At 44.9% G+C, this 12,433-nt stretch overlaps 1 protein-coding gene across 3 annotated transcripts in view; it reads right to left on the bottom strand.

Annotated features, from left to right (window-relative positions):
* ADNP2 (ADNP homeobox 2) overlaps positions 1–12,433 on the bottom strand; it is a 148,401-nt gene that overhangs the window by 93,002 nt on the left and 42,966 nt on the right. The window lies entirely within an intron of this gene.

Consider the following 12,433-nt stretch of genomic DNA (forward strand, 5'->3'; position numbering starts at 1 on the left):
TTCCAGCACCATATTGCCCGTGGGGAAATCGGGAGAAGAACTGACCTCGAAAGGAACGAGAGTTTGAACCTCACTGCTGTGGGAAAGGCTTGGCTGGAATCTGATTGAGCGATTTTAGCCTCTCATGTTCTTTTTTTAGCCATCTCCAGCCTTACCAGATAAGTTTGACTTCTACGGGCTAATTTATCAGGGAGACCCGAGTCTCCGGCTTGAAGCCTGAATTGATCAGCCAGGTTTGTCTCTTGAGGAGAGTTCCCTGTGCCAGAGAGCGTCCCTCAGTTTCAGCAGCGTCCAGTGTGTTCTTGAGAATAATATGGGTTACCAGTCTACCCTCAGAGACGACCGCCAGCAGGCATGATCACGTGGGTTCAGGGACCTCTTGGAGCAGGCCTCATTGCACGTCACTGTAACTAGCGAGAAGGGTCGGATTATTTGCAATTCTGCTTGAATGGGCTGCAGATGTGGTAGGTTTGCCAAGGGCATAGAGTTTTTTGCAGTCCTTGTCCGGGAGAGCCTCTGCCGTAGACAGTGGCACCCCTGGCCTTTTTCTGGTGATTGTAACAAGCAGATAGTCCAGTGTGGCATGACCTTGGATATACATAGGGTCAGATGGAGGGGCGAAACAGTTTCTCGATCCGAGGGTTGACAGCCCTTGTGAGGGAAGGTGACAAGGGAGCGAGGCATTTCTTTATGGAGTTGAGCAGAGGACTAGCCCGACTATTGGGAGGCTTTTCTTTTGAGAATATCCTCAATGAAATCAGAGTCCTGGACAGTCTCCTGCGTAGCAATCAGAAAGTGATCGGCAGCTCTCTTTAGGATGGCATTAAATACCATCTGGTCATCTATTGGCGATGACTGCCTTTGTTGAGGGCAAGAAGGCGGGTCTAGACAAATAATGTCTGGGTATGAGTGGGTGAGCGCCAAGGCCTTGATCTGCTGGCTGATCTTGTTCCCAGTCTGGGCACTGGTCAGTTGTACCGTGACCAAAAGGAGTGTCCTCATAGGTTTCCTCTGGTTCTGAATACTAGAAATCCTCCTCCTAATGGGTGTGTGACTGAATAGGAAGCTTTTGCAGTTTTGGTGGAATGGGCCAGGAGTCGTCCTCTTCCCCTGGTCTCTGGGAGTAAGATTTCTCAAAGAAATCTATGAATTGGGACATTTTATCCATACAATTCTCAAACCTCTGGCTAGTCCACAGAGGGGTATGGAGGAGGGTACAGCTGTTCAGAAGGGGGAGATTTACCTGCTAAATTCCTAGAGAGGGGCTGGGGGCTTTCAGAGTACTCCTCTCGACGGGAGGGGGTGCTCTTGGGTGGTTCCGCTGCCGAAATGAGACTCTCGCATATTTTCAGCAGCGGAAAACGAGTTTCTATGCACCTGAAGGCATCATTGTGTTTGCCGTCTCCGCCAAAGCCTTAGGTGCGAGCGTACCCTTGGAGGATGTGTCAGTAGCCGTGTGCTTTTTTTTATGCAAACGCCCTTATGAGAGGGAAGCCCAGTCACATGCTGAGAAGACGGTTGCGGGGAGTGCGTCGGACTGCGAGGTTCGGCAGGCACCTGAGTTTCAGCAGGCCTGTTGGCATTTGGCGCTTCGACGCGTCCGTCGAGGAGGCCTTGGGGATTGTGTGCTTTGCCTTGGGTGGTGCATGTGTGCCCCTGTTGCTGGGGTGTGAACTCCCCATAACAGAACCAGTGGTCCGTCGGTGCCCGGGAGGGGCATCTGGGAACCAGAGGGTTCCGCCGAAAGTTCCATGTACTCCAGATCGTAGCCCGCTAGCGTCCTGGTCATCCGAGCCGACTTCGCCAACGGGATTGCGTAAGCTGCCCACCCATTTGTCCACCTATCTTAAAGTCTTGGGGCGAAAGTTTGCTGGTCTTACAGGAATGCCTGTCGTGGTCACGAGGAAACCACCTATTGCATTCGCGATGGGTGTCTTTCCAGGGGTATTTTATGTTGCACAACATTTTAATGGGGCTCTCTGCATAGCAGAGGTGAATGGCAACCAGAACAGCGAGGGGAAGAAAAAAGAAAAAAAAACATTCTCAAAAAGAATCTCCCTACTGTAAGGGCCTGGCCAGAAGACCGAGGCCAGGTGGCCGACAGATGTCGATCAACGCACCAGTCGTGGATGTCTTCGGCGAAGGAGTCCACAAAGCAGTCATCGAAGAGAAGTAGTCGAAGACTAGACGACCATCGGTTGTGGGACGAAGAAGTAACAATTGAGCAATATCAACTCTTGCGAGCTCTGCATAAGGCGACCAAACAATCTGAGGGACCTCGACATGTAAGGGATTTTGGGTACACTACACGGCAAGTTCGGGATAGTGTTACAATCGCTCCCATGTCGCTGTCCCCTTTCGATCCTCGAAAGAAAGATGCAATACTCTGCGATTACCACTAGATGTCAGACTATATGCACATTAATTCTAAACAGATTAGCAAGCATCAGAAACTTTGATATTCCAGCAACCCAAGAAACCTAAAGTTTGAAGTATTATTGCCATGTACCATGGCTCCAAAGAGCAAGGCTCTGTATCGGTTAAACAACATTTTACTTTGTGTAAAAGAGCCCCCACGTCTGCAACTGAACCGGTCAGATTTGGTAGCTTCAGAAAACGCACATGCTGGGACCCAGCAGAGGAACTATCAGACAAGCCTGCAACAGACTACTCTGAAAGACAAACAAACATGTCCTTAAGGGCATTGACAAACTGTGCATTCTGAAACAATAATCCTTGGATGTGATGGAGGCAGAGACGGTGTACAAACTAGAAGATGAGCAATCAATCCACTCAAAAATGGGAACTGGTCCCAAGCAGACAGCTTAAACCAGCCCAGCCATCACATCCCACACGGCTCCAATGGGACAACAGCCATTAATATAAAGAGAGAACAGTAAACTGATGCGCTAGTCGTGCAACAAAATTAAAACAGTTAATTTGACAGCCAAGGTCTTGTTAACAGCATGCAAGGAAGGCTTTCACCTGTACCTGGGTCTACAAAATACTCAAGGAGTAAAAACAAAGTCCAAAATAAAGTTGCTTGAAACCCCCTCAGTCCTACCGATAGGAAGCAACTGAAAAGCTTCACTGGTCCATGATGGAGTATCATTCAAGCTCCCACCATAGAGGATGCTAAACCTTTCCTCCCATTATCATTCGAAGACCTCAAAGACCGTTCTGCTCTACCCCATCTTTTCCTTTCTATCAATTGTAAAAATAGGGAGGCCTTTACTTTCAACATAGGCGCCTCACTTCTGGAGTGCAGTCAGAAACAAATGAAGAATGATAATCTGCTCTTCCCTTAGGAAACGCTCAAAGGCGTACCTATACTACTGGTAAATGTATATCAGTCTCAACTCAGAAGCAGCTCCTAGTTGCCATAGCAGAGGGAATTGTAATTTATAAGCAATGCACAAATCAACTTTACATTTTACCTCTGATAACTAGTGCTCCACAGTACAAGACCTATATGTGATGCAGTTAGCAAACGCATGAGATGGGCACTGGGAATAATTAGGTGGTTATTCATAAAGAGTTACAATGATCTACATTTTATTTGGTCCCAACTAGACACCAAGTTTAAGGGGCACCGTCATTCACACTGCCTTGCATGCAGTTCAACAATGAAATGGGAAACTTGCTAAGCCTGCACACTTACCTCTTTCCCTACTGTGTGGGGTAAAGCATTTCCTCTGCATTAGGTTTTTATTGCGCCGGACATGTCCTCCATGTATTGGATGCATGAGCGTTTTCAGCACAGTTCTGCTGCAGTTTAAACATCTTCTTTTAGGTGTTGGTTTACATAAGACCCAACAGTTCGCATGTGATAGATGGAATATGACCTAACCGCTCAGTAGCATTTATAAACCAATCAGTACAGCAGTTAGTAGGAAAAACCTGGAGTAGCATATGAAAAAGTAGAAAAGGATTTCAAACTGCAGTGATTAAGAGAGTGTGAGGTCTATTCAGCAGCACCTGACTGATGTAGGTGGTAATACTCGGTTTTGGCTTAGCCGATTTGGCAGCGACTGTCTCGATGTGGCACCTTTTGCGTAGCTCCCATTCAGATGCGCCATGTTGGCCACTACCAAAAGGCTGCAGGGAGCTGTCTGTGCTGGGATGGCACTGCAAACAGTAACATCCTGTCCAAAAACACTGGGCAGTTGAATAAAAAAAACAGCTTGCTTAAGGTAAGCGTGAAAGCTTATGGGGAATAATAATTTCAAGAATATAAACTCAAAAAGTAAGCCTGTCGTCAAGTTAGAGGGACAATAAAACAACCAGCAAGATCAACAGAGACAAGAAAAAAAACACAACTAGTTTTAACTGAAACGTTGTGGAATAGGATATGCCTGTAGGAGGTGAGAACCTGGAAATAGCCTAAACATGAACACATTTGGGACAGAGTTAGAATGCTGGTAGTAAGTTAAAGGTTCATTGGTAGGGAGGAAAAGACGGATACATTTTTTGTGGATAGTAAGCCGAAGGGCAAGTAAGCCACATCCGCCCCCCCTTATCAGTGGCGGGGAAGCCACACTCTACCCACTTAACTGTGGTGCGGGGCCTGGAGGTAACACAGGCCAATCCATCTCAGCAGTGCAAGGACCCCGGCTGGGTCTGAGTCCAAACCCCATAGCGGTGACATGGGGAACACAGACGAAATGTTGTCAGAGCGCCGACATGCTGTCAGAGCCCAGACACGCCAGGGAGAGGCACGCCACCCTGATGCAGCGTGGAGCAAGGGGGAGGAACAGCCAAAACACATGCGCTGGGAAGCTGAACGCCAGTGTTCCCACTGCATCAAGGGAGGGACACTAACTGGTGGGAGCCAACAGTGGAAAATATAAATGCGGCCTTGGAATGTGACACGGGTTGTTGATTTCCTTTTGTACCAGACAGGACCTGGTACCAGATGTAGAAGACTCCTTACTTACCTGAGCAGATGAAGAGGGCCCAGAGGACTGAACAAAGACAAAGAGACCCTTATGCTTCAATTAGAGGACTAGCGCTGAGAACAATTATGAGAGAAAAAAGGCAAAAGTAACCCTATATTTACTGGCTGTTATGCCCCGTACTCTGCACCCAAGTCCTCGGCTCCATTACCCACTCTACACTACAGGGAGACATCAAGATGAGCAGATACTCTATTCACATAAATGCTGTGATCAGTGTACACCCTATCTTTTCAATGCCTTGCAGCAACAAGGGGCAGGTTTCTGGGCAACCAGAGCCACTTGGGTGGCAAGAGCAGTTATCCTAGAACAAAGGCTGCACTAAGTTCAGTTTTCACAGGTTACTGGTGAAAAACAATGTAATTGTGACACGGCATTCTGAGGCTATGTGCATCATTACAGTCGCAAAAAGGAGAGCACAACAAAGCAGCATAAGGGTATGTCTTCCTGGTGCATAATAAGGCATGCTACAGTGTAGCACAACCACTACAGAACTGCAGATGAAGGCAATTTTTGCTATTTGGTATTTCCCACCATCATTAAGGGAGTCAACCTCGACTACAAGGCCTGGAGTCTGCGAACAAAAACCACATTGCAACAGAAGAAAATGCATAATCTAGTCTATTTTTCTCATATTTCAGAACATTACACTGTACCATTAATTACAGTATTGCAGAACATTTATCGGTGGACTAAAGGTTAGCAGATGATCTAAGGAACAGTTTGTCCTCCACCTTTATACTTCTGCTTTGAGTGCTCTGAATGTCGCTAATCTGGGGTTTGGCGACTCTGGTAAGGTTGAACAAAGGCACTCTCGACACAGGATAGTTGTGTTCCAAAATTGTCTTTACAAGGAATGGAACTAAACACCTACAGGTATAAGGAGATTAGCTAGAAATAATATGATGGTCCCACAGCAAACTATAAAAGGATTCTCAAGTCTCCACAACTTCAAAGCTTTGCATGCAAATTGCAATCTGTAACCTACATTAGAGAGTCCTTGTCACTCCAAGAACACCCTAATCTATCAAAAGCAATGATGTACCCAAGTTCGCACTGTAATATCCAGCGCAAATGAACCAGAATAAGTAATGGGAAGGATCGTCTAGGGTTACTCGTAGTATGGACTCTTGATCTAGCTGCTTTCACAACATGGATCTTTTCAAGCAGCCAATATTCGTAGCCTCGTGCCACTGGTTCTCCTCAAATATCTCTGGGACGGAACCTCGTACTCGAGTTGCATGCACACACCAACAACCCTGCTGGCGCAGTCTCTGCATTGTCTGACAATTTCTACTGTATTCACAGTAAGTTTAAAAGAAATTCCCCATTGGGGACTCTGTATGCATGAGTCTGGTCTGCAAGTCTGCTCTTTACAGTGCCCTTTCCCACTTTCCTGGCATTCCAACCCCTCCTTCCCAATCTCCTGGTATATTTCCGAGGTAGTGCCTGATTATACAGCCTGACTATCGGTTCTCAGAGCCGGTTGCTTTGCATCTTGTGGTGGTCAAGTCTCTTTTGAATTTTCAATAGCCTTGTTATCTTAGTAGCCTTAGGTCCTTTGCATTAGTCAGGATACAAACACTTCCAATTAGATTTTGAAGGGGCCCAATGGTTGATCTCACAGCGGGATGTCTGTGCCATTTTCCAATTGCCAAGTTTTGAGTGTGCGGCTCGACAGGGTTCTGTGGTGTCCTGCGTTCAAGATGGGGGAATGCTTAATATAGGTTTGTGATTGAACTGCATACCTTCTGGGTGGGACATCTGCAATAATGTTTGCTTAGCATATCTAAGAACATTAGTACTTCTGGGTTTGGTCTTTTCTTGTGACCAGTCGCAGGTACAGTGAGCACCATGATCACACGTCTCATAATCCCAGTTTTCCCTATTCCACCCTGCCTATAGATTACAGGAGTTGCAAGTGTAAAAGGTTTATCCAGCTAGATTATATTTTGGCTGAATGGATGCTGCGTCCAGTAGCCCTTTGCCTGATTGTGCAGGATTGTTTTTTCCATGGAAGGTGGTAATATGCTATGTCTGACTGAAAGGCCAGCTTGCTGGATGCCACTCTTCCACACTCTGGGGAGACTGTAGCAGCCGGGTCAGCTTAGTGCTTAGCAGCTTGCCCCACCCACTCGCAGTAAGATAGAGAGCTCATTTAGCTCACCCACATGACTGTGCTAAAGGGAGTTGTGCATGTTAGACAAAAGCCCCATATAAGAGTGGAGTAGTATTGCATTTGATCGGAGGAATGCGAGCTCTGAAAACTGAATTAAGCTTCCCTGCACTCTACTGGTTTCTTAAAATGTGATTTATTTGTGCTACAAAGGTGATGAATAGATACACCAAAACCTCCAATGTGTGCATTTGTTTGTTGGCATGTAGAGCTATTACAAAGTGAATTGGAAATGATGCATCCAAAATTAGAAGAGTAAAAAAGATGTTAAAAACAAAAAGAATAATCTAGGAGAAACATAACTGCAGATGTTTAATAGGGTCAAGTACGAATTATACAAGCACTCTTTAAACGTAACATGTCCCATTACCATGGCTGCTTGTACAAATGAATGTGAGGCAGGTACAAGAAAAAACAGATACTAATACCTATAGCATTAGAATGCAGAAAATGTAAACTAGCTAAATGACATTCAGTTACTGAAAAATAAATATTTGCCTCGAAATGTAAATGTTGCACAGTCCATGTATGCATCTGGGGTACATTTATTATTTGGAAGGGCCACAAACAGATTTGTTAAATACAATTAGACAAGGAAATGTGTCCCAGTTTGGAAAAATGTAGAATTCTCTGTAGAGAACATTGCCGGAGCAACAAGACTTTGGGCATATTTTTTGTCAATTACAGAAACCAGTTCCACAGAAAGAAAAGGAATGGAGTGTAATTGAGTATGTGGCAACAGGGGCAGTTTTCACGAGTATGGTGGACAATTACTTGCTTGGAGCATTTTGGCAGCAAGTACATACAGTGGCCATGTATAGATAACGAACCTTCACACAGTAATCTGCAAAGTAGTTGCAAAATTGACAATATTTCTCATTTGGAATGATTTGTTGTTTCCTCCTCGGGGAGAGTGGTAGATTTGCCACTTTGGCCTAGTAAGGGCATCCCTGATATTCCTGCCTAAATCGAGATTAAGAGCAATGTTTTCGCGGCAGTGTATTAACAATGCAGATCTAGCGTTTGAAAAAGCTGTAGCATGTCAAATAGTGGATAAATCCATTAAGATGAGAAGTCTCCCTCTAACATGTTGCAGCTGTTGTTGAGTCAGAAGGAGACAGAAGAGAGACTAGAAGTTGCCATTCTCAAGTAACATTTAATGAAAGGATAAGAAAATTCCTCACTTTCCCCAAGCTAAGGTCCTCGCTGTCTGTTGTGAAGTCCAAAGCAAAAGTCTGTCCTCTGTCCAAATCTAAGCTGCTTTGTCCCTACCACCAATACTAAACAACTAAAGTCCAGGAGAATGTCAAACTTCTCCTAGGGTGCTTTCTCAGCAAGTCTCCAATATAGAATCTTCTGATAGTTCTTGGCTATCTTCGTTCAGTTCAATTATCAGACTTTTCCATGCCCCTTTGTTCCCCTTCTCTTGGTTTTTCAAGTCCCTCTGTATAGATGCTCCGATACCTGGAGGTTCTTTCAGTCTGTCCTTCTCCTATGAAGTTGAAAGTCTGCCTGACATCAAACTTATGCTTCAAGAATTATAGACAATCCTCTTTAGCACAAGTCATAATCCTCTGATCACTTGCCTTTTCACTGGGATGTGCGTGATGTACCCACTCTTTTGTAATTCACTGGGAAAAGTATGATGAGACCAGTAACAACCGTCACTCTATTTTGCTACTTGGTTTCTCACTGGGACAACTAGGCTGAACCCAGTCATGATCCCCACTCTGATGGTTACTTGTTCTCTTACTGGGAGAAGTAGGATTACACAAATCATTATATTTGTTTTTTCTGACGATTAACTATGCCAATCGTTATAACTGCTGGTCTCCCGCTCTCCCAATTACCTTCCTTGTAATAGGGCTGCATCACCGGAATGGCAGTCTCCTTAGTTTTTCTCCCACTTGTCAGGTAAGCTCTTGTACTTGGTTCCTTTTCTTCCTCGGACAGGCTTGGGCGTGCTTCTTTATGAGTAGTATCAGCTCAGAGGGGTTTCCTTCTCTTCTTCTCCCTCCTCACCCCCGTCTCTGCCACCACTTCTCCTTTGCGGGTCAGTTGGACAGACTCTTGCTAGTCTACCCCTTGACCACTGCAGCTCAGGCACCTATTCCTTCCAACTGCTCTCCTGCTTGGGAAGCAGCCTTTCCCCAGTGTTCACCAGTGTCCCTATCACAGCTGGTTTGAAACTCTTGCGCCTCACTAACGTTCTCTCTCCTCATACTTATATGACGCTGCTCAGGGTTTTCCCCAGCCTCTCGTGGAAGTCCTACTGGTTTCCCGCGTGTACAGTATTACTTGATCACTCTTCTTAACACTCCCTGATGCTGGAGTGACCTGTATTATTCTTGCATGCTTCTTCACAGTTTCATCAAAATATAGTTTCTCATAATATACCAGTGGTTTTGATATCACAGCAACAAATATTGGTTTGGCCTTTCTGAAGTTTAGTCGTCACTGATGGGTTATGAGAGTACCTCTGGGAGTTCCTCTGAAGAACGGGAGCCCTGAACACCAAGGGGCAGTCTCTACAGTGAGGTCCTACTTGCCTCTACCCCTAGGGTGAGTATTGCGTAGCATGCTCACCTCCCTAATCTCGACCCCCTCCCCCCACCCTGGGGAGAAGTGACTGAATCCCACGATTCGTCACACTGTACTACTATTAGTCTAAAATAGCACAAGATGTTAATAGGCCAATTGCATAATTGGTCATGTGAAGAAAACAAAAATTGTATTTGTACTCTTAATTGGGGAGCTGACATTTCTGAGTGAAAAAAACAAGTTGAAGACTTTTTTTATGCACTTGTACACAGGGAAATGCATTTGTGAGGAAATAGATAACAATAATGGTGTGCAATTTGACAAAGATGAAATGGGAGATTTTTTTGCCACATCATTTCAACTGATCAGGCAAAATGCACCTACTTTATGTCAAGTTAAGTTGATTTAAAAAAGGCCCTGCAATATAAAGTTACAAGAGAAACTTTTGAAAAATCCTTCAGATTTGATCAGAGAACTGGTGTGACTGAAGCAGAAATTCACAATGGGGAGGGTGTTAACATCAAGTTGCCAGGTTGGAGGGGCATTGGTTTTCCAGGTCCAAGAGGGTGCTAAGAAGAAAAAGGCAGGCCATTTGGTCAACGGCTGAAAAATGGGAGTCTTCCAAGAGTTGTTAGGGCACCAGTGGATGTTGATAGAGAGTTAAGAGTTGTCGATGAGTTAGACTTGCAAGGTGACCCTTTTGCCATTACAACCTTGCAGATATGGCCAGGATCATGTCAATCATCCATTGGGGTTTACTGTGGAAAAGCAAGACTAAGTAAAAAAATGGTCAAGAGGTGGGCGGTCATAGGGAAGTTAGTGAGGTTATGACAGAAAGAGGAAGCACAAGAAGAGCATTTGGCATGCCATGTTAAAAAAAAAAAAAAAACTTGTCCGCCCCTACTTTTGCTACAATGTGTCCATGCATCTGTTCAACCAGAAACGTATAATATGATGTTAGTTGAAAGAGCAATATGTAACAGAGGAGGCGAGTGTCTCTCAAACCGCATAAGATGTAAAATAAACCTAAATTCCCCCTTGGTACACAAAAAGCCTTGGGTGTTGGCAAAAACCTTTATATTTTCGTTAGCCAACAACTTCTACCCATCAACTGCAAACACTACTTGCAGGGTCTATGGTCAAAGTAGTCTATATGCGTGGTCCGGTTAAAGTAATAATTTAGCCTTTTTAGCAATTTCCTTTGAATCATCACTCTTCGCACATTGTACTGGGTTTGAGTCCCGGGTTCAGATCAATAGAAAACATGTCACACAAAAGGAGCAATTATCTAACCTGAATGATGGTTTAACTTGTGGTAGATATATGCTTAATACATGAAAGGGAACCAGTTGTACATGGACTTCTGTCGGAGCTACTATAGGATACAACAGGGTGGTTTGTGGGGGAATGGCAGGCCAGGAATATTGTGATAACAGTGTGCAACCTACAACAGAGACAGTCTGATCCTAAGAGAACACAAGACTCAATTTCTTTTAGTCTTCCTTCATGTCTCTCGTTGGCCGTTTGGATTACAAAGTTGCCATGTGCCATTTGCGCCCTCAAGTGCCAAATTCTCCCTAAAGGCACATGCCAGGGATATGAAACCGCTATACCATCTACTGTTTCTCTCGCGGCAGGCTCTACAGACCTGGCAGACATTTGCTCACTACAGGAGGATATGACACTGCAGGGAAGGGGCACAAGTACTCCAGAATTCAGAGTCAGTGGTGGTGAATGGTCACTCACCTAGACATCCTCTGGAACAGTCAGGGGTGCGTCTCTCCAAACAGACAATTCCACTGCAACCATCCCATTGCTGTCACCCAAGTAATGTCCCTTGTTGCCATGGGCATCCCTTAGGCTGGGCCAACACCCCCAGCTTCTGAAACACTAGTCTACGCTAACACCAAAGTGGCCCGCACTCTTTAGCAGAGGAATGAGGTCCAGTACTGGATAGAAAAAAACTGGTCGGTTTACATGGACCTGAAAGCAGTACTGACCATCCTAACTGAAGCACAGAATCCTACAACAGAATGCATGCAAATAAATCTGTACAGAATACACCCATTACACCAAGTGTCCTCACAAAAGGCAGTTACAGAGAGCATATATCTGGGCCTCCAAGATTGGATGGTGCAGCTGCATCCATGATACGAACATGTATCAGTGGTAAGACTGCCAGGCCATTGACATGGATTGCAAGTCCCAGTGGTTGTAGGGAAACCTACATGTAGGAACCTCTCAAAGGTTGAATCTCATGAGAGTGATGTGTGATAGGGTGGGTGTGTGAGGGCCAAAAGACAGTTTGTGTGAGGAAGAGTGCATAGGTTCCAAAAAAATGAATTCTCCTAAAAAAAGATTCTAATGCCCTTGGGATCCGAATGCAGGAATCTGCTGGATAGAAGGTTTCCCATAGTTCTTTCCATAATAGGCGAGATGGTGGGGACATCAGCATTGGTCCCAATTTTTTACAACTTCATAGAAGGTAGTGAGAGGCCCACTTCTGCTGGTACAAGAGCAGGTTGCCAAAGCAAGAAAATCTTAATGGAGACGTATTGTCTTACCTTTACTCTCCCCTTTATCTCATATCATTGTGAAAATATTTGCATGGAGGATTGCATCAGAGTTTCTGCCAATCCATTTGCATTAGAGGAGGATAGCAGCATCAATGGAAACTGCAGGAGCGTCAATAATTTTAGTTGATCAATTGAAGTAATTATGCAGATTATTTTCTCAGTCATGACTAGGCAAAGCACTCGGT

The sequence above is a fragment of the Ambystoma mexicanum genome, chromosome 5q (genome assembly GCF_040938575.1).
Source record: "Ambystoma mexicanum isolate Mex_15411 chromosome 5q, UKY_AmexF1_1, whole genome shotgun sequence".
In the NCBI taxonomy this organism is placed as follows: domain Eukaryota; kingdom Metazoa; phylum Chordata; class Amphibia; order Caudata; family Ambystomatidae; genus Ambystoma; species Ambystoma mexicanum.